At 35.8% G+C, this 24868-nt stretch overlaps 1 long non-coding RNA gene across 1 annotated transcript; it reads right to left on the reverse strand.

Annotated features, from left to right (window-relative positions):
* Window positions 1-17991: 17991 nt before the first annotated feature.
* LOC139779521 (uncharacterized) lies at window positions 17992-23176 on the reverse strand. Its single transcript, XR_011719913.1, has 2 exons — window positions 23079-23176; window positions 17992-18878 (listed from the first exon to the last, which is right to left on the reverse strand). It is a non-coding gene; the product is annotated as an uncharacterized lncRNA (long non-coding RNA).
* Window positions 23177-24868: the final 1692 nt, after the last annotated feature.

The raw sequence follows: 24868 nt of genomic DNA on the forward strand, positions 1-24868 counted from the left end.
TTTGTTGACTAAACCTAACGCCAAATTGATGCCAAATATTGAGCAAATTTTGGTAACAAAACTTAAGAACAAATTGACGCCAAATACCAAGCGATGTTTAGGGCGTTTCATTCAGATGGCGCGACACGTGAGTCGCCACTTTCAACGCGCCCCCACCTCCTTCCTCGCTCTTGTGTCATGGCCGCTCTTGCTGCGTTTCTTCGGACGAGACGAGTACGTTTTCCTTCTTTCGTAACTGATTGAGCTAAGCGGCACGTATTCTGGAGACCAACCGAGTGAGATTCGACTTCCCAAGGAGAGCTCACCGCCAGGAAAAGGAGAGCTTGTGAGGGAGGATTGAGGCGAGGAGTCCGGTCCAGCGAGCAGGGCCCTTCCGATATTCTCATTTGGGACGCCATATTGGAAGATCGACATTGATCGTGGTAGTACAAGGGGCTCTGCAAGGTTAATTCTCGTCTTAAGATCTGGAATTGCTCTCATTCTTGTGGCTCTGGTTTATATTCTAGCCCTAGAATTGATCTCGTAGACAAAAGCAGAGGCCCCCCTCTCTTTTCTTTTCTTTTTTTTCTTTTCTTTTCTTACTTTGATTTCAATCAGTAATCCAGACTCCTTAATTCCGCCCTGTAAGATATGGTTAATTCTCGTCTTGAGATCTTGGAATTGCTCTCATTCTTGTGGGTTTGGTTTATATTCTAGCCCTAATGTAATTTTAATATATGCATTACAATTTTACACTGTCAAATAATAAATAATATCGTTTGATAATAATAACAACAGTATAGATAATAGTAACAATGTTATTACTTGACTTATTTCATTCTATTTTTGACAACTCGTATATACATTAATTGTGGCTAAGGTCTATACTATGTCATAGTGTAGATCTTAGCTACATTTCTGGCAAGTCAGTCCAAAGTATGCGGCTTTGTTCTCTATCCTTTTTATCTGTAGCAATTTTATTTCTTTTTATTTTTTAATTATTTTTTATGTATTATCTCTTATGTATCAGGTTTCTGAAGAAGACTAAGTATATAAAGTCGAAACGTAAAACGTTAATTGTATTTAAAATTTGTTTAATTAAACAAGATTTTGTTTTTAAATTTAAATTGATGACCTTTTTATAACTCGAGAAAATCAGCCAGCCTTCCATCCTATAAGTTTATTTTGTACTGTTAGTTTAATTAATTTAGTTATATTTTTTTCCATTAACATTCTATTTGTTATAGTGATTGTGCAGTAGAAAATCTGAAAAAATAAATGTTTTTAAAAAGTAAAGATAGTATATATTTTGAAATCTATGTATTTTATGTAAACATAACATTTAAATTTATTTGCAGTTTATTTTAGAACATGCCAAAAAACACCGTTTCATAAGCTTTCTAAGAAAGTTAAAAGGCAGAAAGTGAATGTTGAAGTTGTAGAAGAACTCAATTCAACAGATTCTTTAATTGAATTCGATCAGTCGCATATTCAGCAAGCACATGCTTCCGTTAAAAGCCAAAGTTCCGTAATACCAGATTTTCTTCATAATCAAAAAGAATCTGAACTTCCTCACCATTCTGAATTTTCTAATAATTCTGATCATTTTGAGTACTCTGAACACTTTGATTTCGAAAATAACGATAATTATAGAGATATATTTAACATTAACAGACACACCGGCAACAATAACGAGGCTCATTCAGATGACAACGATAATAATTCTGAAAACTGCGAGAATAGTGATGAGAATAAAAAATATTCGAAATGTTTCGTGAAAACAAGAGTTATAAAGAAGAGTTATAAGAGTATAAAGAGTTATACTCTTATAGTCTTAAAGAAGAGTTATAAGAGTATAAAGAATATGTAATATTATGTAATAAAATGTTTCATTCTACTTGCCGTTTGAATCTGATTAAGGCAAAATTGTAATATTAGTTTGAAATAGAAACAATTTAAAACAATTTAAAATACAAGGGAAATGCTTTAGTTTTATAACTATCATATTCTTGCAATATTAAAAATTTTACATATTTTTTCTTTGATTAAAATATTTCTCAAAATAATCTTGGAACTGTTGATGAAATATCGTGTATTTTTTTATCTGTAAAAGTTTAAAGTTTTGTTTGAATAGTTTAAAAGTTTTGTTTGAACGGTTTAAAAGTTTTGTTTGAACAGTTTTTTTCTGCTGTATATTAATTTCTATTACATCAAACACTACAAAATTCACTTCGGTTGCTTGCACCTAAATGATGTATATTATTCTTTTGTTATTTCTTTCTGACAACAGTACTGCATTATTCCATCGTAATCGACGAACTATGCACATTGTGAACATTTGTTTATTTCAATTTTGCATTCTTGCAAATAATAAATCGTGTTTCAAGTTTGAACTAGTTGTTTAAATATGCACGGTAGTTATTATTGTATGATTAAAGAAAGGAAAGTTAGTAGTATTAGGCTTATAAGAATATTGTTTTAGATGCATTTTCATAGAAATTATACTCGTGTTTTCAGTAAGATTCTATAAATCCTCCTTATACCGGCCAATGCATTATCTGCGCACGGAGTATGTGTTCCAGGCATTATATAAGATTCTCGAGTGTTTACAAATATTGTATGTGCTGTTGACAAAGTTAAATGTTTGCATATGTCAGTAAATTCACATTGTATAACATTTACTGTAATTAATATATAATTAATTATTTTATTGCCACCGTTAGATTTTATAAATGTCTTATAATGTTTTATAAATATAAAGATTTCTTTTAACATATGTATAAAATAATTTATTGTAAATCAATAAAAAATTATATGCTTTTTATAATTTAATGCTTTTAATTTTCCCTAAAAAAATATATTTTAGTATTTATTAATGGCTACGTAACAAGGCTTGCTGCAATTTGGCGTCAAGCTGTGTCATCAAGATTTGCTCTGTATTTGGTGCCAATTTGCTGTTAAGTATTGTTCTCAAATCTTGTTTGATATTTGATATCAATTTGGCGTCGGGTTTTGTCAACAAACTTTGATAGCAATTTGTCAACAATTTGCTGTTAGATTGCTGGCAAGCTTTGCTCGGTATTTGGTGTCAATTTGGCGTCAAGTTCTTTTGTCAAGGTTTGCTCGCAATTTGGCACAAATTTGCTGTCGAGCTTTTGTTGGCAAGCCTTGTTCACAATATAGCGCAAATTTGCCGTTGAACTTTTGCTGTCCTGTTTTGCTCGATATTTGGCGTCAATTTGGTGTCAAGTCATGTACACAAGCTTGGCTAGCAAAACACAAGCGTATTGCAGACACAGATCGCACCGAATTTGTCGACAAGTTTTGCGCGTATTTTGTGTCAAATTGGTTACAATTTGCTGACAAATTGTTTACTGGGTTTCTTTCATTGAGCTTTACTCTTGCGAACCTATATGTAAGTGATTTTGATGGGAAATTTGATGCTCTATACGAATCCGATAATAGTTTTTGCATATTTTCAAAATTTTTATGTTTTTGGAGTGAAAAAAAAGTGAAAAATGAGGTTCGGGGCAAAGTCGACACCACGTCATTTCATCAGCTCCTAATAACAAACGATGCTTGTCATACAGCCATATGGCTTATGACAAATATGTGTGCACGTCCGATCGCGAATTTACTTGCATAAATTAATTTTTCAAACATGAGTTTAGATGAAAATAATTGAAAGTTCAACAAGTTTTGTTCTCATTATTTCCAATAATTGTTTTACTTAATTCCGAATTTTTGTACTTTCCAAATACACGATAAACAATGTATTTTCAGTTTCAGACAAAAAAAAATGAGTTTCAGATCAAATTGTGTCGATCAGGCAAAGTGTTGTGTTTGGCCCGGCATTTTTCAATTTGAAAATTTGTCTTCGCATCACTTTTCCTTTCCTGGGAGCAAAACTAAGCGACATACAGCAAAACTTCTTTAAGCAATTTTGTACCTGAAGGAACACTCTTTAATTGTGTACCATTGGATTTGTTTGAAAATTTTAATTAATTGTTGAAAATTGCCATTGAAAAAATTGTGTCGAGTTTGCCCCGGTCTCCCCTATCATTAAAGGAAAGTTGGTATTTAATTGAGCGAGAATTGGTAAAGAGATTCATTTTTTAAATAAAATTTTGAATTTTTTGAGAAATATCTGTAGTAGCTCTAATTTCCGCTTTTGAGATATCGAGCTATTTATAATTCTATTATATTTTTCAGTTTTTTCTACTCCTATTTCATATATAATTCTTTAAGATTTGGTTAATTAAACTCAGCTTTATATGTGATTAAAGGGAATCTACACACACACACACACACACACACACACACACATATGCACACACACGCACACACGCACACCACACATACGCACACGCACACCACACATTTAAAAAAATGCGATTTTTTGACGTTTTAGAACATTCTGAACACATTGACATCGAAAACTAAAAAAAACTTTTCTTTCGGTCTTTTCTATCTCTATTTTTAAGAATTGGTTAATTAGACCCAGCTTCATACGTGATCGAAGGTCCATATATGAGGTTTACGAAAACAAAGCTTCCTTAATAAAGAAGCAAAAAGAGATAAAAATCGATAAAAAGTCACTAGTGACATCTCCTTGTAAGTCGCAGATTTTTATAATCTTAATTTTATCTTTCTTATAAAAGGGTTAAAATAGAAATGCAATATATTTTATAGAAAGTTTTGTCTATTTCATAGAATATTTATTAATATATTTGTTCTTTTTTTTTATTTTTCAGTTCCATTCGCTGATATTTTTGGTGAAGGTGTAACTATTCTCCTCTTAAAAAATATCTCCCAATTTGAAGGGAAACATATTCTCGAATTATTTATATATACTTATATTGCCTTGACTTGTATAATAAAAATAAAAATAAAATAAAAATAACATTGGTTTTGACTTGATTTAAAATTGGCTTTGACTTGGATTGAAATTGGCTTTGACTTGAATTAAAATTGGCTTTGACTTGAATTAAAATTGGCTTTGATTTGAATTGAAATTGGCTTTGACTTAAATTGAAATTGGCTTTAACTTGAATTGAAATTGGCTTTAACTTGAATTGAAATTAACTTTGACTTGAATTGAAATTGGTTTTGACTTTGATTAAAATTGGCTTTGACTTTAATTAATATTAATTTTGATTTGGATTGAAATTGACTTTGACTTGGATTGAAATTAACTTTGACTTAATTGAAATTAACTTTCATTTTGATTGAAATTGGGTTTGACTTGGATTAAAATTGACTTTGACTTGGATTAAAATTAATTTTAACTTAGATAGAAATTGGTTTTGACTTGGACTATTTAATTAAAAAATTGGTTTTGACTTGGACTATTTAAGACTTGGACTATAAAAAATTAACTTTAACTTGGACCATTTAATTGAAATTAGTTTTGACTTGGAATATTTTTGAATTGACTTTGATTTATATTGTTGAATTGAAATTGACTTAAATTTAAATTATTAGATTGAAATTAAGTTTTACTTAAATTTTTATATTAAAATTGACTTTGACTTGAATTATGAGATTGAAATTGTTTTTAATTTGTTAGATTAAAATTGACTTGAATAATTGAAGTAAAATTGATTTTAACTAAGATTAAAATTGTTCTTAATTTAGATTAGAATTTACTTTAATTAAAATTATTGGATTAAAATTAATTTCTATTTAAATTATTAGGTTAAAAATTGATTTTTTCACTTAGATTATTGCATGGAAATTAGTTTTGACTTGGATTGTTTAATTAAAATTAAATTTGATTTATTAGATTAAAATTGATTTTGACTTGAATTATTGAATTGAAATTGATTTTAATTTAGACTGTCAAATAAAAATTAACTTTCTTTAACTTATTGAATTAAAATTGAATTTTATTTAAATTGTTGGATTGAAATTGACTTTGATTTGGATTATTTAATTAAAATTGACTTTGATTTGGATTTATTAGATTGAAATTGATGTTGATTTAAACTGTTAAATTAAAATTTTTTCACTTAAATTTAAATTGGTGGATTAAAATTGATTTTTATTTAAATTATTAGATTAAAATTAGCTTTAATTTGAATTACTAATTTGAAATTGTCTCTAAATTGGATTAAAATTTGCTTTAATTTGAATTGTTGGATTCAAATTTAATTTTATTGGAATTATTGGATTGAAATTGGTTTTGACTTACATTTAAATTTGCTTTAATTTTATTTATCTGATTAAAATTGATTTTTATTCGAATTATTAAATTAAAATTGCTTTTAATTTTTTAAATTAATGTAAAACTGAAATAAAAATATACTAATATATAATTTTAAGAAAGTTATTATAATTTGTTTTATATTCATACAGAAAATATTAAAATGCTAAATTGAAATTGATATTTACACTTGAAAAATTAATTTTGAGTCTAAATTAAATTAATTTTATAACAAAATTAAAATTAATTTTCAACATTTAAATATATATTAAAACTGTTTTTACATAACTAAATTAAAATTACTTAAATAATAATTAACTATGCCTCGCAGAAAAGTAGTTCGAACAGTTGAAGAAGAAGAAGAATTTCAACGTAATAAACGAGAAAGAAAAGTAAAATCTCAGGCTGAAAGACGAGAAGCAAAACGATTGATAATTAAGAAAGATTGCTTATCTTCATCAAATATAAGTCAGATTTATCCAAATATAACCCAAGCTTCTACAAGTTTTTCGAAAATAGTAATAGATTCTCATATTTCTTCCAATTCATTTGAAAATATAGTACATGAAATAAATAAAACACCTTTTACCATATCACAAGCAATTAATATATCAACTATTACTAATTTTTCTACAACAGAAAATAGTAATTTTTCTACAATAGAAAATAGTAATAAAGTTATTGCGACAAATGGTAGTATAAAATGGTTTAATGTTGATAATGATATTGAAATATCTCAGAATACTCATAACATTAACTGAGGAAACTTTACTAAGTAACAATATTATTTCTTCAATACCTAGCACATCAAATAGATTAATGAATTTAAATAATAACACATTTAAAGATTTAATTATTTCACATGAAGTGCCATCACAATGTAATGTAACAAATGATAAAATAATAGATTCAAAATCAATTCTTTCTAATGTAATTAATAGAAATAGAAAAGTAAAGTGGACTAAAAGAACACGAGCTTTAAGAAAAGGATACACGGATGTTAATACATCTCACATTATTCAATTACAAAATATTATAGAACATTACATAGGAGAAATGAATTTATATTGCGAACATTGCGGTGCAAAACATTTTAATTCTGAAAAAGTAGCTAATAAAGGTAATTCGTTTAATGATTGTTGTAGTCATGGGTCTGTTGAATTAAATCCTTTACCTCAACCTCCGCATGAACTTTATGAATTGTTTACTGGAAATCATCCAAAATCAAAACATTTTTACTATCGTATTCGTGGATATAATAATACATTTTCATTCGCGTCATTTAATGCGAATATATCAGATTTTAGTGCACAAAGACGTGGACCTTATTGTTTTAAAATTCAAGGACAAATCTATTATCAAATTAATACTGCATTGTATCCCGCATCTAACGAAATGCCAAGTTATGGTCAACTCTTTATTGTAGATAATAATGAAGCGACAGAGTGTCGGTTACATCAAAATTCGAATCTTGATGAAGAAATTTTATATTAAATAGATAATATAATGCGTACGAATAACATTTTTGCACAATCTTATCAAATGATGCACGAAAAGATTCAAATGCAACAGCAAACAGCTGGAAATAACAGTATACGTGATTTACAATTTAGGATTTTTAACAAAAAGAGGCATTGATCGTGGTCGGTACAATGTTCAAAAGGTAAATGAAGTTGCAGTTGTCTTTTACAGCAGATGGTGAAATTCCGGAAACTTACGTGACAATTTTTAATAAAAATAAAACATTACAACAAGTCAATACAATGGCTCCAAATGTAGAACCATTGATTTATCCATTATACTATCCATACGGTAATCAAGGTTGGCATAGTAATTTACAACGAAGAAATAGTAACAAACGTAAATAGAGCTGCATACGTAAAATATCGGATAACTATACGTGATAATTTTTAATATTTTTGTCATGGGAAGACGATTATTTCAGCAATGGCTTGTAGATATAGTTATGTAAAAATTGAAAAAGATCGAATTAATTATTGTAAACAGACTCAAAAACAATTGCGAGCTGAGATTTATCAAGGATTAATTGATTATTTAGCAAACGTTGCCAATAATAGCGATGCTCATATTGGAAAAATGATTATACTTCCATCAACATTTATAGGTTCACCGCGTAATATGTTACAACATTATCAAGATGCGATGGCTATTGTTCGAAAATATGGAAAACCAGATATCTTCCTTACCATGACTTGTAATCCAAATTGGCGTGAAATTAAAGAGAATTTACTTCCGAATCAACAACCTGCAGATAGACCAGATATATGCGCTCGTGTATTTAATATAAAAAAGGATTATTTAATTGATATTATTGTTAGACAAAAATTTTTTGGTGAAATTCTCGCATACGTTTATGTGATAAAATTTCAAAAACGTGGATTACCGCATATACATTTGTTAATTACATTAAAACAAAACTGTAAAATATTAAATTCTGAAACAGTTGATAGATACATTTCCGCAGAAATTCCTGATCCTAATGAAAATGAAAATTTATATAGTGTTGTAATGAAACATGATTCATGGACCATGTGGAAATTGGTGTTTAATAAATTATAAATGTTCAAAACACTTTCCAAAATTATTTCGACCTGAGACGATTATGGATAAAGATGGATATCCTCAATATCATCGAAGAAATAATGGATTGCTGTACGAAAGACCTGGACGATACGTTGTTGATAACCGATACATTGTTCCGTTTAATCCAATGCTCTTGCTTTTATTTAATAGCCATATTAATGTTGAAATAGTTTTGAGTATACGATCTGTAAAATATTTGTATAAATATATTTATAAAGGTCATGATGCTGCATGTGTAATTATTGGAGAAAATACAGATAAAACGATAATTCATGACGAAATTCAAGATTTTATCGAAGCTCGTTATGTCGGACCAGTGGAAGCATGTTGGCGCATTTTAAGTAAACCTTTGCAAGAAAAGAGTCACGCTATATTTCGTTTACCAGTTCATTTACCAAACGAACATAGTGTAATAATCGATAATAACATTAATAATGATGCGATAAGATCTGCTGTAGAACGAGTAACAATGTTGTTAGATTATTTTGAGTTAAATTCTCGAGATGAGGAAGTAAAATAATATTTATGTAGTGATCCCATACAGCACAAAACGTTTTCAAAAAATATTTCTAAATATTTCTATAAAAATATTGCGAGAAACATTTTAAAATGGTTTTAGGAATATTTTAAAATGGTTTAAAAACCTTTTGTGGTAACATTTTTAAGAATATTTTAAGAATCTTTTAAAAATATTTTTAAAAACGTTCTTTTTTATTACCCAGATAAAATTTTCTTAAATATTTGAAATACATTTTTAAAATATTAATTCGAATCTACATATTTATTGTATCATAATCTTGTTTCAAAATATTTAAAAAATATTTTTATTTCTTATTGGTGATATACTTCCCATGTAAATATCCCAGGTAGCACACATGGTTTTATTGACGTCAATTTAAGGTCATATTTCGTCCACGACGTCATATGTCCTTTATATGACGTGTATTTGGCGTTCTATTGTGGATATGAAAGTATGACGTCATGAAAAGGACATGAATTAGACGTCATTTTAAGACCAAATTTGGTACACGACAATTTTATTTTCATTTTTTGAGTTTTTCTTAATTAAAACAGACCCATACAGCATAGAAGCTTGCAAGACATTGCAGGAACGTTACAAGTTGCAATGTAATGTTGTAAAGACAATTGCAACATTTCGTTGAACAACATTGCAGAAATATTATAAGAATAATTGTACTATAAAATATAGTACTATAACTTACCCATACAGCACAAAATGTTTTCAAAAAATATTTCTAAATATTTCTATAAAAATATTGCAAGAAACATTTTAAAATGGTTTTAGGAATATTTTAAAATGGTTTAAAAACCTTTTGTGGTAACATTTTTAAGAATATTTTAAGAATCTTTTAAAAATATTTTTAAAAACGTTCTTTTTTATCACCCAGATAAAATTTGGGGGAGGGGGAGGGGGAGGGGGAGGGGGAGGGGGAGGGGGAGGGGGAGAGGGAGAGGGAGAGGGAGAGGGAGAGGAAGAGGAAGAGGGAGAGGGAGAGGGAGAGGGAGAGGGAGAGGGAGAGGGAGAGGGAGAGGGAGAGGGAGAGGGAGAGGGAGAGGGAGAGGGAGAGGGAGAGGGAGAGGAGAGGGAGAGGGAGAGGGAGAGGGAGAGGGAGAGGGAGAGGGAGAGGGAGAGGGAGAGGGAGAGGGAGAGGGAGAGGGAGAGGGAGAGGGAGAGGGAGAGGGAGAGGGAGAGAGGGAGAGGGAGAGGGAGAGGAGAAGGGAGAGGAGAGGGAGAGGAGAGGGAGAGGAGAGAGAGAGAGAGAGAGAGAGGAGAGAGAGAGAGAGAGAGAGAGAGAGAGAGAGAGAGGAGAGAGAGAGAGAGAGAGAGAGAGAGAGAGAGAGAGAGAGAGAGAGAGAGAGAGAGAGAGAGAGTGAGAGAGAGAGAGAGAGAGAGAGAGAGAGAGAGAGAGAGAGAGAGAGAGAGAGAGAGAGAGAGAGAGAGAGAGAGAGAGAGAGAGAGAGAGAGAGAGAGAGAGAGAGAGAGAGAGAGAGAGAGAGAGAGAGAGAGAGAGAGAGAGAATAGGGTTATTGTTTTTATTATGGTCTCTGCTATAATTAATAGATATATTTTGTTCTTAGATGGTTTAGGTATAAACTTAGTAAATTTTACAATAATATTTCTTAACAATAAAAATATAATAATAAAATATAAAAATTAGCCCGCTTCTGTAGTATTTGAAAAATATAAATAAATACAATATACATAGATATGAGTATAGATTAAATAGATCCTAATTTTATTCTATGTTCAACTTTTTTGTGTTTTATACTTCATAAAACTTAATATTTTTTTAGAGTTCCTATTTAACTTCTTTAGGAGGCACTAATATAATTTCTCGAACAAATCGAATATTGAGAACTATCTTTACTGACAACTTAGCGTGCCAATATAATTTTATAGGCAATAGAAAAAAATTTGCATTTAGCAAATTACATTTATGTAAATGTATTATAAGTAAGTATTTGCAATATTATAAATTTTAAACTACTTTTTATACAACATAGGCAAATTAAATAAATTAAATAAATATAGTCAATTTTATGCCTGTGTGTTTTAAACTTGTTTCATCAAATTTAAATTTGTTAATATTCTTTTAAAGATCTTAAAAAATTACATTAATAACATGTTATATTCTGTTATATTTTAAAGTGATTTTTTTCTTATTATAATTATAACTTTTAGGAGCTATTAAAATATGTGAATCACAATCTTCAGAGAAGGATGTTGAAGATGCTATAAAAGTATGGTTAAAACATGCTCCACAACGAGAACAACAAAAAAATAAAAGTAGGATTGAAACATGCTCCACAGCGAGTACATAAAAAAAATAAAAGAAATACTGTTTAAATCTCTTTAAAAACAGAAGTTAGTATTTTATATTATTTTTTAATATATGCAGTATTTGAATATTTTTAAAATGTTAAAAAGGAAGGACCAAGTAGGAAAGCGTCAATTTTACCGACGTATCAGACATGATGTTCTAAGTATATGTAATGAAATAAGTTTGTGTTCTAACAATGCGAAGCAATCACATAATGTTTTAAGTACTAGAAAGGCTAGTTCATGTTTTGATAATTTCAATATTAATTCTCAAGATGTAAAAGATGATGCAAAATTTGCTTTACATGAAGATAATGATAATCTCCCTTCTCTACATTTAAATAATGTACTCGATGACGACAGTTATACAGCTAATAGCGTACTTGATATATCCGAAGAATGTTCTGATTTTCATAATTTTCAATTTGCAGCGAATAATTTTGAGTTAGAAAGCACACATGTTTTTGATTTAAAAGCAGCTTTAGCAGAATGGTCTACAAAATTTAAAATTTCTCATACTGCTATCAATAGTCTTTTGCATATTCTGGTTCCATCACATCCCAAATTGTCTGTAAATGCTAAAACCTTATTGAAAACACCTAAATCTATAGTTGTTAAACAATTAGATAATGGCGAATATTGCCATCTTGGTATAAAGTCTGGGTTAGAAAATATTTTTTCAGTAAAATATTGTTTAAATAACACAATTGATTTAAGTTTTAATTTTGATGGTGTGCCTTTATTTCATAGTAATAATATACAAATATGGCCAATCTCATGTTTAGTAAAAAATATTAAAAGTAAACCATTCATTGTAGGTATATTTTGTGGAAATGCTAAACCCAAACCTCTTGATAAATATTTAGATGATTTTGTGAACGAACTTTCAGATTTATTACAAAATGGATTTAATTTTAACAATAGAAGATATCTTATTAAAATTCACAGTATAATATGTGATGCACCTGCAAGAGCATACATAAAATGTATTAAATCTCACGGAGGATACCACGCATGTGATAAATGCACAGAAAATGGAGAATTTCATGGTCGAGTAGTATATCTTAGTACAAATGCAAAACTTCGGACAGATACATCATTTCTTTTGCAAGAAGATGAAGAACATCATATGGGTAATTCTCCATTATTAAAGTTAAATATTGGAATGGTCTCTATTTGTCCAATAGATTACATGCATGATGTATGTTTGGGTGTAATGAGAAAAATTTTATGTATATAGATTGGTATCACTCGAAATACTAATATAAGACTAAGATTGCGTAGTCGTCTGGTTAACATGATGTCGGATCACTTAATTTCGTTAAAATCATTTATACCGGTTGAATTTAATAGAAAACCTCGTAGTTTAAATAAATTGCAACTATGGAAAGCTACCGAGTTGAGAACTTTTTTAGTATATTTGGGTCCACTTATTTTAAAAGATGTACTTGACTTAGCTGTATATGAACATTTTGCATTACTGAATTGTGCAATAACGATACTCTTATCTGAAAAATATATTTTACAATTTGGCCTTGATTTTACACGTAACTTATTAAATCTTTTCGTAAATCACAGTAAAAAAATTTACGGAGTGGAATTTCTTGTATACAATGTACATGCACTCTGTCATTTGCCTGATGAAGTTCAGAAATATGGGCCTTTGGACGTGTTTTCCGCATTTCCATTCGAAAATTATTTTGCTGAAGTTAAAGCCTTAGTTAGATCACCTCATAAACCACTTCAACAAATTTGTAACAGATTGCATGAAACTTCACTTTTAGGCGTACAAATAACTGAAGAAATGTCATTAATACATTTTATGGAACATATAGAAGGTCCTTTGCTTCATAGAGTACTAGTTTATAAACAATATAAAAAAATTAAATTTAAAGACTGTATGTTTTCTATAAGTAGCTATTCTTTACCAGATTCATATTTTCTTACAAAAGAAAATAAAGTTATTCGAATTGACAATATTATTCTAAATTCAGAAAACACAACATTTTTGCTAGGAAAGGAGTTCCAATTTTACGATACTTTTTATAATTACCCAATTGATTCCAAATTGTTAAATATTTATATTCTGGATCAATTATCACTAAATTTATAGGTTTGGCCTATTGATAGCATTATGGCTAAAGTTATGCTACTTCCATTCAAAAACAAATGGGTGTGCTTTCCTATAGTTCATAGCAATGCGTAATTATTTTTCTTTAGTACGTTACTTAACAAAGTTTGCGTTTTCTATTATCTATATATTTTCAATGTATATTTTGTTATTTTAATTTTCATTTTTATGTCGTTTTCATATGAATATCTATATTTCTAAAAAGTAGTAAGTTGATTATACTGTGTTACTCCTAAACACTTAAATTAGAAGCAAATTATATTTTTTGTTATTTATGTGTAGTAATAATGTGCAATGCATTTTTATGTTTTTAAATTAAACACACAAATAATTATATTTTTTTATGATATATGCATATATATGTACGTATAATTGACTATATAAGTTTATTTTCTGCGATGATAAATGTAACTTAACTTATATATAATTCTATATATGTATAAGTTCATTTGCTATAATAATAAAATACAAATGTCATGTAATTTCTGACCAGTTTATTTTCTGTGATGTGTTAAGTAAAGATGCGATGTAATTTCTTACAAGTTTATTTTAAGTAAAAATGCCACATAAAAATAGAAACATTTAAAAAATGTGCTACGTAATACATATTTATAAACGAAGATTTGCAGGAACCAATACTCAGAGGCTTCTAAATGGTTTATATTACTCTCCAAGCCATCAAATCCGTTAAATCCTTATTTCCTTAGCATAATGCATAATAAATATATTAAACATTTAAAATAGATAAACGCTGCGTTCGGTTTGGGCGTTCACGCGCTGTAAGCATCATTCTATCTTCGTTGCACATCGAATATCAAACGAAGATAGAGCGATGCTTACAGCGCGTGAGCGCCCAAACCGAACGCAGCCATAATAAATGTTGTATGATAGTATTTTTATATTAAATAATATTCGTGAAATGACGTACGTTTCTCGACATAGTTGTACCGTGATTTTGACGTCATAAGTATCAGGTCATCGGTCTGTGACTTATAGCCGTCATTATGACTTCGTTTTTAACGTCTTTTATGACGTCAGTTTCGTCATGTTAATGACTTAAAAATGACGTTATATTGACGACATCTTGCTACCTGGGGTATCCTAACTACGAAATTGTACGCAGAACGCCCTTTCCGGTATACGATAATAAAAACATATTTGTAATATCTAAAACCACACATACCCCCCTTGCGATAGATAAAGAAAACCGTAACTTTGCACTAAAAGAAAGCGACCTAGATAATGTACACACATCGACACAAAACTTGTATGCGACATAATAAATTACCCCACGTATTCCATAACCGCGCACGCACCATGCGGGGCTCAGATATATGTAAAAATGCCAATGTAATTGTGGTAACGATCATGTGGATAATAAAGAAAAGAACAAGGGAAGACACACGACGCGACTTCCGCAAACAACTAGGAAAATAAGCTGTAATACGATGTAACTTCCATGGAAAAAGGAAGCAGTGACGAAAACTTCATACCTCAGTTTTCTTTTTCCACGGGGGGGAGGGATGTTGTGTGGCGAAAGTCACCGCTCCCTAATTGCAACACCTAGCTGTCAACGCTACTTCCGGATCTTGCCAAACTCACCTGAGGTGGCATTCCGGGTTTTGCAAACGGCATCCAGGTCACTCACCCGGAAGCAAAAGCGCTGACAGCTAAGTCAGCATCGCGGAAGCTAATGCGCGAGGAGATAAAAGCCCGCCCTTCCAAGAAGCGGCGGGCAGTCTAGAACGAAAGGCTATATCGCGCACGACCGAACGTAACCTAATATATTGTGAACGCCCGCAAGTCAGGGCAGCGAAATAAGAAGATATCTGTATCATTCAAATAATAACTTTATTAAACATCGTTCGACCAAGAAACTGGCTGAGTTATTCTCCTTCCTCCCGGCGGATCCAAAAGAACTCCGTGCCGACCCTGCGATCCAAGGTACGGCACAACAGTTTATTAAAATCTAATTGGATCGCTTTGTTTATGAAAAGTTCGCGATCTTCGTCATTATTTCTACGGGAGGAATCTTCATCAATCTCCATCTCATTATCATTTACAGGGAGACTCTCGTCCACACACAAATTACGTAGTTTTAATAGTTCATCTTCCTTCTGTTTTCTCGACGATTGAGATCTTCGATTGCCCACTACACTCCAGCTCGAGTCCGAATTTCTTTCTAGTATTAGTTTCTTGGCAGCTGCGTCAAAATCTTGTTCGATAAAACTAGTCTTTAATCTCTTCGTTGCCAGATTCTGAAACTCGTCGTCCGAGCGGGAGCTATCATGAGGAAGCTGCGTGTCGGAACGATCCGACGAACTCATAGGAAGAAAAAATTGCTCCCCCTCCGAGGGGGGAGCGACCTAGAACAGGAAAAAAACGAACGCCCCCCCGAAAAGGGAACCGAAAATCGTTTTATGCAACACCAAAACACCCCTTAAGGGGATCCTATAGTGAAGGCCGAACTTCCTCGATGTCGATAATGTCGAACATTTTTAATTCCGTTCTAATTCGTTTTCTATCATTTTCTATATTACCGGCCTATATCTGCCCTTGTCTAACGAAATGCATCTGTCCTTGTCCGATTGCTGCGCCATCTCTCGCTACACGCAATACTGCTCATTCTGTCAACCTGCATGTGCCTTTGCATTAATAAAGCTGCCTTAGTGAAAATCTTTTTTTCTAGGCTTTAAATCTTTGTTCTATTTGCACGATATTGTTCCTACATGTTGTCCCTAGTGCAATTGGGTATCATTTTGTATATATAAACTGCAGTATTTTTGTTTAAACAAATATTGTAATCAGGTCCCTTATGGAAAAATACACTCAACTTTTGGTGTTAACTGTTAAAAAAACACCATAGAAAAACCCTTAAAGTTGGGTGTGATTTCGGACCGTCAATTGAAGGTTAACCATCATTTGAAGGTTAATCTTCAATTGGCGGTCCAAAATTACACCCAACTTTAAGGGTTTTTCTTTGGATGATGGTTAACCTTCAAGTGATAGTTAACCTTCAATTAATGGTTAATCCTTAAAAATGACGGTATAAACGCTAAAAATATAAACCCTCAAATGAAAGTAACAAATATGGCGTCCCAATGAGAATCTCTTAAGGGCTCCGCTCGCTGAACCGGACTCCTCGCCTCGATCCTCCCTCGATCTCGGACGCTAGCTGCCGCAGCTCTCCCTTTCCTGGCGGTGAGCTCTCCCTGGTAATCCGACTCTCGCTCGGTTGGTCTCCAGAACACGCGCCGCAACGATCAATCCGTCAAGAAAGAGATAACGGACTCGACACGTTCGAAGAAACGCAAGCAAGTGCGGCCATGACACCTAACGAGGCTCTTTGAGAGTAGCGACTCGCGCGTCGCGCCATCTAATGTGAAACGATCGGGCGTTGTACATCCAACGATGTGGATCAATCTCCAACCTACACTAAACATTGAGGCTTAATCCCCAACCTACACTTATCATTGAGAATAAACTCCCAATAAACACTCATCATTGAAGATTAAACCTACAATTTTCCTAAACCTTAATGGTTAACACTCAATCTACACCTAAATTTAAGTGTTGACACTTAACTTTGATGACAAACACTAAACTTACACCCGAGTGTTAACTCTCAATTTGAGTGTTAACTCTCAATTTGGGTGTTAACCATCAAAGTTGAGTGTACTTTTTCATAAGGGGACTCTCGCTCGGTTGGTCTCCAGAACACGCGCCGCAACGATCAATCCGTCAAGAAAGAGGTAACGGACTCGACACGTTCGAAGAAACGCAAGCAAGTGCGGTTATGACATCTAACGAGTGAGGAAGGAGGCGGGGGCTCTTTGAGAGTGGCGACTCGCGCGTCGCGCCATCTAATGTGAAACGATCGGACGTTGTAAAACGCGAAAAGAATTCGAGCGCAATATCTGAACAAATTATTTAATTTTTAATAAGTCCAATTATTAATATTTATTTTCATAATTAAACTTATTTTTTATTTTGATAAATGTAAATACAAATATCTTATTGTATTAATATTTAATATTAATAATTTAATTAGTTGCTTAATTTAACTTCTTGTTTAATAAATGAGCGGATGTAGTACTGAAAATGTTTCTATTATATAATATTTTAATTTTCAAAATTGTCAAATTACAAACAGGAATTTTGTTGTGACTTTTACAGTTATAAAGTAACTATTTAATGGAAATGGAAGCTTAAAAAATTAATAGATTTAGATTTTAGATTAGAATGAGTACTTTATTTGCCCCAAAGGGGCCTTAAAGGGCGTTTTTGAGGAACGTACCCAAACCTTTACATAACATATGGCGTTTTACAGGGACGTACCCAACCCTTTACATCAAACTGTTTCTTTACATCAATTCTTCTTAAACTGTTTTTTTACATCAATTCTTCTTATGGTCCTCGTCCTCGTCCGTATCCATCAATAGCTTCTCCTCCATTTTCCTCGCGATCTCCTCGTCCGTAGTCCTTTTTGGTCTCCCGCCTTCCTCCTCTCTCCTTTCTTTTCTCTTTTCTTTCTCCTCTCTTTCTCTTATCCTCATCTCTACTGTCTTGTCCTCATCCATTTTAACCTTACACCTGTTCCCTTCCTTTCTCCTCGCCTCCAAAACCCTCCGTTTATCCTCCTCGCTTCCCATCTTAACTAACACCGTCATCCAATCCCCCCTCTGTCCTATCACGCTCACCTCTTTTACCTCTACCCTTACCTTTAATCCATCCGCAAATAGCTCCTTTACCTTCTCCCAATTCGTTCCCTTTCCAATCCATCTCTCTCTCTCTCTCTCGACCCTTATGATCACATTCTTCTTCCTTTTCTCATCCTCGTTCCACTCGTAATCCTCTGCCCACCATTTCTTCCCCTCTGACTTACCCCTACTCTCCTCGCTATCGTCTCTTTCTTTTTCCCGCGCTCTGCTTCAACCTATCCACCTTTCTTTTCAAGCTTTCTATCTCCTCTCTCTGATCCTTTATTTCCTCGTCTCTTCTCTTAATACCCTCCTTGACCTCTCTCATTATCTCCCACATCTAATCCTTCACCATCCTTTCCATCGCCTCCTTCTCCATTGTAAATTTTCCTCTAAATTCCATCTTTCCTAAGTTATCTGTAACACACACAATTAATTACTCTCTCTCTCTCTCTCTCTCTCTCTCTCTCTTTCTCTCCCCCCCTCTCTCCCCCTCTCTCTCCCCTCTCCCCCCTCTCTCCCCCTCTCTCTCCCTCTCCCCCCTCTCTCCCCCTCTCCCACTCTCTCTCCCCCTCTCTCACCCCCTCTCTCCCCTCCTCCCCCTCTCCCCCCTCTCCCCCCCTCTCCCCCCCTCTCCCCCCTCTCTTCCCCTCTCTCCCCCCCTCATCCTCCCCCCTTCCCTCCCCCTCTCCCTCCCTCCTCCCCCTCTCTCCCCCCTCTCTCCCCCCTCTCTCCCCCTCATCTCTCCCCTCTCCCCCCTCTCTCTCTCCCCCTCTCTCTCCCCCCTCTCTCTCCCCCCTTCTCTCTCTCTCACACCCCCCCTCTCTCTCTCTCTCCCCTTTCTCTCTCTCCCCCTCTCTCGTCTCTCCCCCCTCTCTCTCTCCCCCCGCTCTCTCTCTTCCCCCCTCATCTCTCTCCCCCCTCTCTCTCCCCACTCTCTCCCCCCTCTCTCTCCCCCTCGCTCTCTCCCCCTCTCTCTCTCCCCCTCTCTCTCTCTCCCCTCTCCCTCTCTCTCCCCCTCTCCCTCTCTCTCCCCCCCCCTCTCTCTCTCTCTCTCCCCCCTCTCTCTCTCTCCCCCCCTCTCTCTCTCCCCCCTTTCTCTCTCTCCCCCCCTCTCTCTCTCTCTCCCCCCCTCTCTCTCTCTCTCTCCCCCTCTCTCTCTCTCGTAAGTATTGGTTGTGTCACGCTGTATTCCTGCTCCTGCTTTGAGTTGATCTGTTTCTGCCGTGAGTTGCCTCCGGGCCTTTTTGTTGCAGATTTAAGCAAGTCTTTTGTTTGCTTGTCACGCGCCTCATTCGCTTTCTCGGATATTGCCACCTAATTCCGAGTATTTTCGTGACAAGCTTCATTCTTATCCTAACCTTGTTCTTGGAATCATCGTGGTATTCTTGGAGTTACCCGTGAAAGACGTCGACTCCTGCTGCGCATGCGTGGTCGATCTGCTTTTCCTGCGCTTACTCTCCTCGGGTCGGACGTGTGTATGCAGCTATCTGAGTGGTGCCTGCTGTGATCTGCATGAGCAGCCTTGCCTGATTGGTTATAGCGTGACACCCGTGGTGATTTTGATTTTGTGTCCAGTGTCACTGTTGCGAACCTTACGCTCTTGTAACTAGCTTATAGTTACATAGTTTATTCTGCGATACTCATGCAGCGTGAGCGGGTATGCATCAAGTGTACCAAAACAATTGCTGGTCAATCCGTCTCCTGTAGTGTATGCGCTAGGGAGTTTCATCCGGGTTGTGTCAAATCGTACTTAGTCACGAGAGCTGCTGGTGACTGTTGCAAATTTCAGCTGTCGAATATGTCGATCACTAGGGACGAACGCCGTACGTTTTCTCCTGCCGCCGTTCAGGGAGACGCCGCGTCTGTTGCTGTCGGTGCCGCGCACTCCGGCGCGCATGCGCATCTTATTACGCGCGATATTGCGAGCGGTGCTGCACATGACTCTACGAATGAGCTTTTGCGTGAGTTGATTGAGCGGATGGATAAGTCGGATGCGAGGCTGACTGCTTTCATGGAAAGGTCGGATGCGAAGCTGACTGCTTTCATGGAAAAGTCAGATTCGAAGCTGTCTGTGTTTATTGACAGTCAGCAACGCACTAATAAAGAAATCAGTGACAAACTTAGTCACTTAAATCGTCTTACTGATACTGTAGCTGAAAATAGTCGGCGTATCGCGCAATTAGAGTTAGACAATGCTAATCTCGTTCGTGAGATCCATGAACTGAAGTCTGCTCGGCCAGCTCACGACGCTCATTTGTGTAATGAACTTATTGTTTCCGGCTTGCCGTCGACGACATCCATTACTCCTGTGAAACTCTCTGAAAATGTGCTCGCAGCATTAAATGTACCTCACTTGGCTAGTCATGTTCTTGGCGTGAGAATGGTCAACAGAGTACCGGCTGCTACTCAGGGCAGTTCCAAGGTGACTGCAGCGTCGAGTTCGATGATTGTCACTCTTGCTTCTAGTACTGTGTGTGATGCAATAATTTCTAAAAAGCGTGAAAAGGGTGCTCTCAAACAGCGTGATATATGTGATGCTGGTTCCGATCGATATGTATACGTAAATGTACTGCTCCCTAAGTGCACGTATGACTTGCTACAGCGAGTCAAGCGTATTGCCAGGGAGAACGCCTATAAGTTCGTCTGGGTTAAAAATGGCCATATATGCGTAAGGTCTTCCGACGGACAGCCCATTATCTGCATTGACTCTGATGCTGATCTCGCTAAACTGGTCTGACGCGTCTCGCTGGCTCGTCCGTTGCCTTCGATCGTCCGACATGACTCTGCATGTAATCCTTCTTCGCTTCGCATTGCGCAGTTTAACGCCAATTCCCTTCGTGGGCATATCGACTTTATTCGCTTACATTTTAGTACTAATTCTCATCACATAATTTCTGTATCTGAAACGTGGCTTCATGCGGGTGTGTCGGACGATCTTGTGGCTTTGGATGGCTACTTTCTGGTTCGTCATGACCGGGTGGGGCGTGTGGGCGGCGGCGTTGCTTGCTACGTGCATGATTCATTAAAAGTCAGGTTAATTGCAACCTCTATCGGGATTGAGTTTAATGCTCCGGAATATATTATGATTGAAATTCGGTTGCCGAGTGATGAAGCAGTGTTGTTCGTGTCAGTATATAGGAGACCTAAGGGCAGTCTTTTAAATGAATTTGTTGAATCACTTACTGGTGTCTCTCATATATATAAAAATATTATAATTGGCGGCGATCTAAATTGCAATCTTTTGACCGACTGTTATGAGGCGAACTACTTGCGCGAGCTAATGTCTGGCTTATCCTTGACCATCGTCAACTCTGATGCTACTTTTCATACAGCTACTTCTGACTCGTGGCTGGATGTTCTAGTTGTTGATGATAGTGATAAGGTTCTTGCATATGCCAAATCCTTGAGTCCATTCATCGCAGGTCATGATTTACTTGAATTGTCGTACTCACTTGATCGTAAGCTTGACTTGGATCAATCTATTCTGCGACGTGGTTACAGGAGCATTGACGCCTCTGCGTTCCTTGAACATCTTGATGCTATTGCTGTCAACGTTCAGACTCTGGCTGGCTTCCCTTCTAATGTTGACGAGCTTTGCGCCTGGCTGTCTGGTACCTTACTTGAAGCACTTGATGTATTTGCTCCTGCTCGTGCATCCGTGATCAGGAAGCCTCCTGTTCGATGGCTTACGGACGAACTGAGATCCCGGCTCCGTACTCGCAATCAGTTGTACAAGCAGGCCAGGCGTTCAAGCAGTCTACTGGGCTATGCTAGATACCGTCATTTTCGCAACCAGCTTAACAATGACATAAAACGTGCTAAAAGTGAGTTTCACTTGGCTTCCCTTGCCAATATTACTGATTCTGCTAAAATGTGGAGAGAACTTGCTCGTTTGGGACTAGTTAAATCTACGTCTGTTTCTCCTCTCCGCTTTTTCACACCTGATCAACTTAACTCTTACTATGTCTCTGTGTCTGGTACGTTATTGCCTTGCACATATGCCGACTTTATCTCTGCCATCACCTCAGTTTCTTGTACTTCTCAACGTCCTGAATTTGTTTTCTCTACTATACAGCTTGACTCGGTTTATAAGCTCATCTTTAATGGACCTCTTCACTCCTACGCGTCTGGCTATGATGGCATCCCGCTTTATGTTCTTCGCATTGCTTGGCCCGTTATTCTCAGTGGCTCATTCCTCTTTTTAATCGTTCACTTGAAGCTTCCATATTTCCTTCATCATGGAAACGTGCGTTGATTCGCCCACTCTCAAAGATTCGCACTCCACTGTCACCGTCTGATACGCGACCTATTGCTAACCTTCCTGAAATGTCAAAAATTCTTGAACGCATGGTGGCCTCACAAATCACTGACTATTTGAATGAACATAACCTGCTTAATCCCAGACAGTCTGCGTATCGTTCCGGTTTCAATACGCAATCTGCTCTTTTACGTGTCTGTGATGACATTAGAATGGGAATTGATAAAAGACTCATTACAATCATGATTCTGTTCGACTTTAGTAAAGCGTTTGACACGGTCCCACATCTTCGTTTGCTTATCAAACTGAAAGAAATCGGTTTTTCTGATGAGGTTCTCGCGTGGATTTTTTCTTACCTGACTGGCCGCTCTCAAGCTGTGTTCGATAATGAGGGTAACTTTTCTGAGCGGCTTTTCACGTCGACTGGTGTCCCTCAGGGCTCTGTACTTGGCCCACTTTTATTTGCTCTTTATATCAATGATATAGGTGGATTCCTGTCTTTTGTTTATCATATGATATTCGCTGATGATGTACAAATATATCTACAATGTACTCGCGCCGACATTCTTCATGGTCTTGAGTTGATTTCAAGGGATGCGAATGCTATTTTTGATTATGCTACGTTGAATGGTCTTAAGCTCAATCCTGCAAAATCAAAGGTACTTATTTTTGGTAGTCAGGCTTATGTCAATGATATTGACCTCCATTGTCTACCTTCTATTATTGTAAACCATACGCCTTTACCCTTTGTTAACGAAGCTAAGAATTTGGGCGTAATTTTACGACTAACCTATCTTGGAAAAAACATATCTTGCATGTCTCTCAAAAAGTGCATTATTCTTTGTACAAGCTTAAGTTTAACAAAAACTCCTTGTCCACTAGGTTAAGGATAAGGCTGGTATTAGCTTTAATTATGCCGCACATTGACTACTGCTGCCTAGTCTATCACGGTTTGACTGGAGAATTGAACACCATATTACAGAGACTTGTGAATTGTTGCATTCGCTTTATATTTGATCTCAAGCGTGACGAACATATTGCTCCGTCAGGCGACAATTGGGGTGGCTTACAGTCGAAAACAGGAGGTTATACTTTCTTGGCTGTCAAATGTTTCGCATTCTTCGCATGCACTCTCCCTCGTATCTGCGTGACAATTTCGCTTTGCTTGATCCGCTATTGAGGAGATCTGATCGTCGTCTTGATGCATCCCAAACCTTTCATATTCCTTCCCATAGAACTACCACCTATAGAAACTCTTTTCATCTTTCATCTATTTACTTTTGGCATTCTCTTCCAGGCAATATTACCTCTGCTTCCTCAATTGTCTCCTTCAAGAGTCTTCTCAGGGCGTATTTGTTGGCGGGTGAGGTTGCATGATATCGATTGCTGGTGCGGGGCTTTTGATGGCGTTTTCCCCTGTTATCGGCTTGTAAGTTGTGCAGCGTCTTATTATTCTTAGTATTAGTTTTAGTTTTATTCTACTTACGTTGTTCCTATTTTTAAGTTGCGTTAGTTCTAGTCCTTTTACAGCGTATACTGTTATAATAAGCTACTGGTTGTGCTCTACACTTAACCGATTTGTGTAAGAGAGAACATGCACATTTTGCTTTCTTTTTGTATTGTTAATATTTGCCCTATAGTTTTTCTTGGGCATAATAAATTTAATCTATCTATCTATCTATCTATCTCTCTCCCCCTCTCTCTCTCTCTCTCCCCTCTCTCTCCCCCCCTCTCTCTCTCCCTCTCTCTCTCCCCCCTCCTCCCCCCCCTCTCTCTCCCCCCCCCCTCCTCTCTCCCCCTCTCTCTTCCTCCTCCCTCTCTCTCTCTCTCCCCTCTTCTCCTCTCCTCTTCCCTCTCTCCCCCCTCTCTCTATCCCCCCTCTCTCTCTCCTCTCTCCCTCTCTCTCTCTCCCCCTCACTCTCTCCTCTCAAGCCCCCCTCTCTTTCTCTCATCCCCCTCTCTCCTCCCCCCCTCCTCTCTCCCCCTCTCTCTCCCCCCCCTCTCTCTCTCTCCCCCCCTCTCTCTCCCCCTCTCTCTCTCCCTCTCCCTCCTCTCTCTCTCTCTCCTCTTCCCCCCCTCTCTCTCTCTCTCCTCTCTCTCTCTCCCCCCTCTCTCTCTCTCTCTCCTCTCTTCTCTCTCTCTCTCC

This window comes from Temnothorax nylanderi, unplaced genomic scaffold (genome assembly GCF_030848795.1).
Source record: "Temnothorax nylanderi isolate EJ_2023f unplaced genomic scaffold, tnyl_v1.0 TNYL_tig0229_pilon, whole genome shotgun sequence".
NCBI lineage: Eukaryota > Metazoa > Arthropoda > Insecta > Hymenoptera > Formicidae > Temnothorax > Temnothorax nylanderi.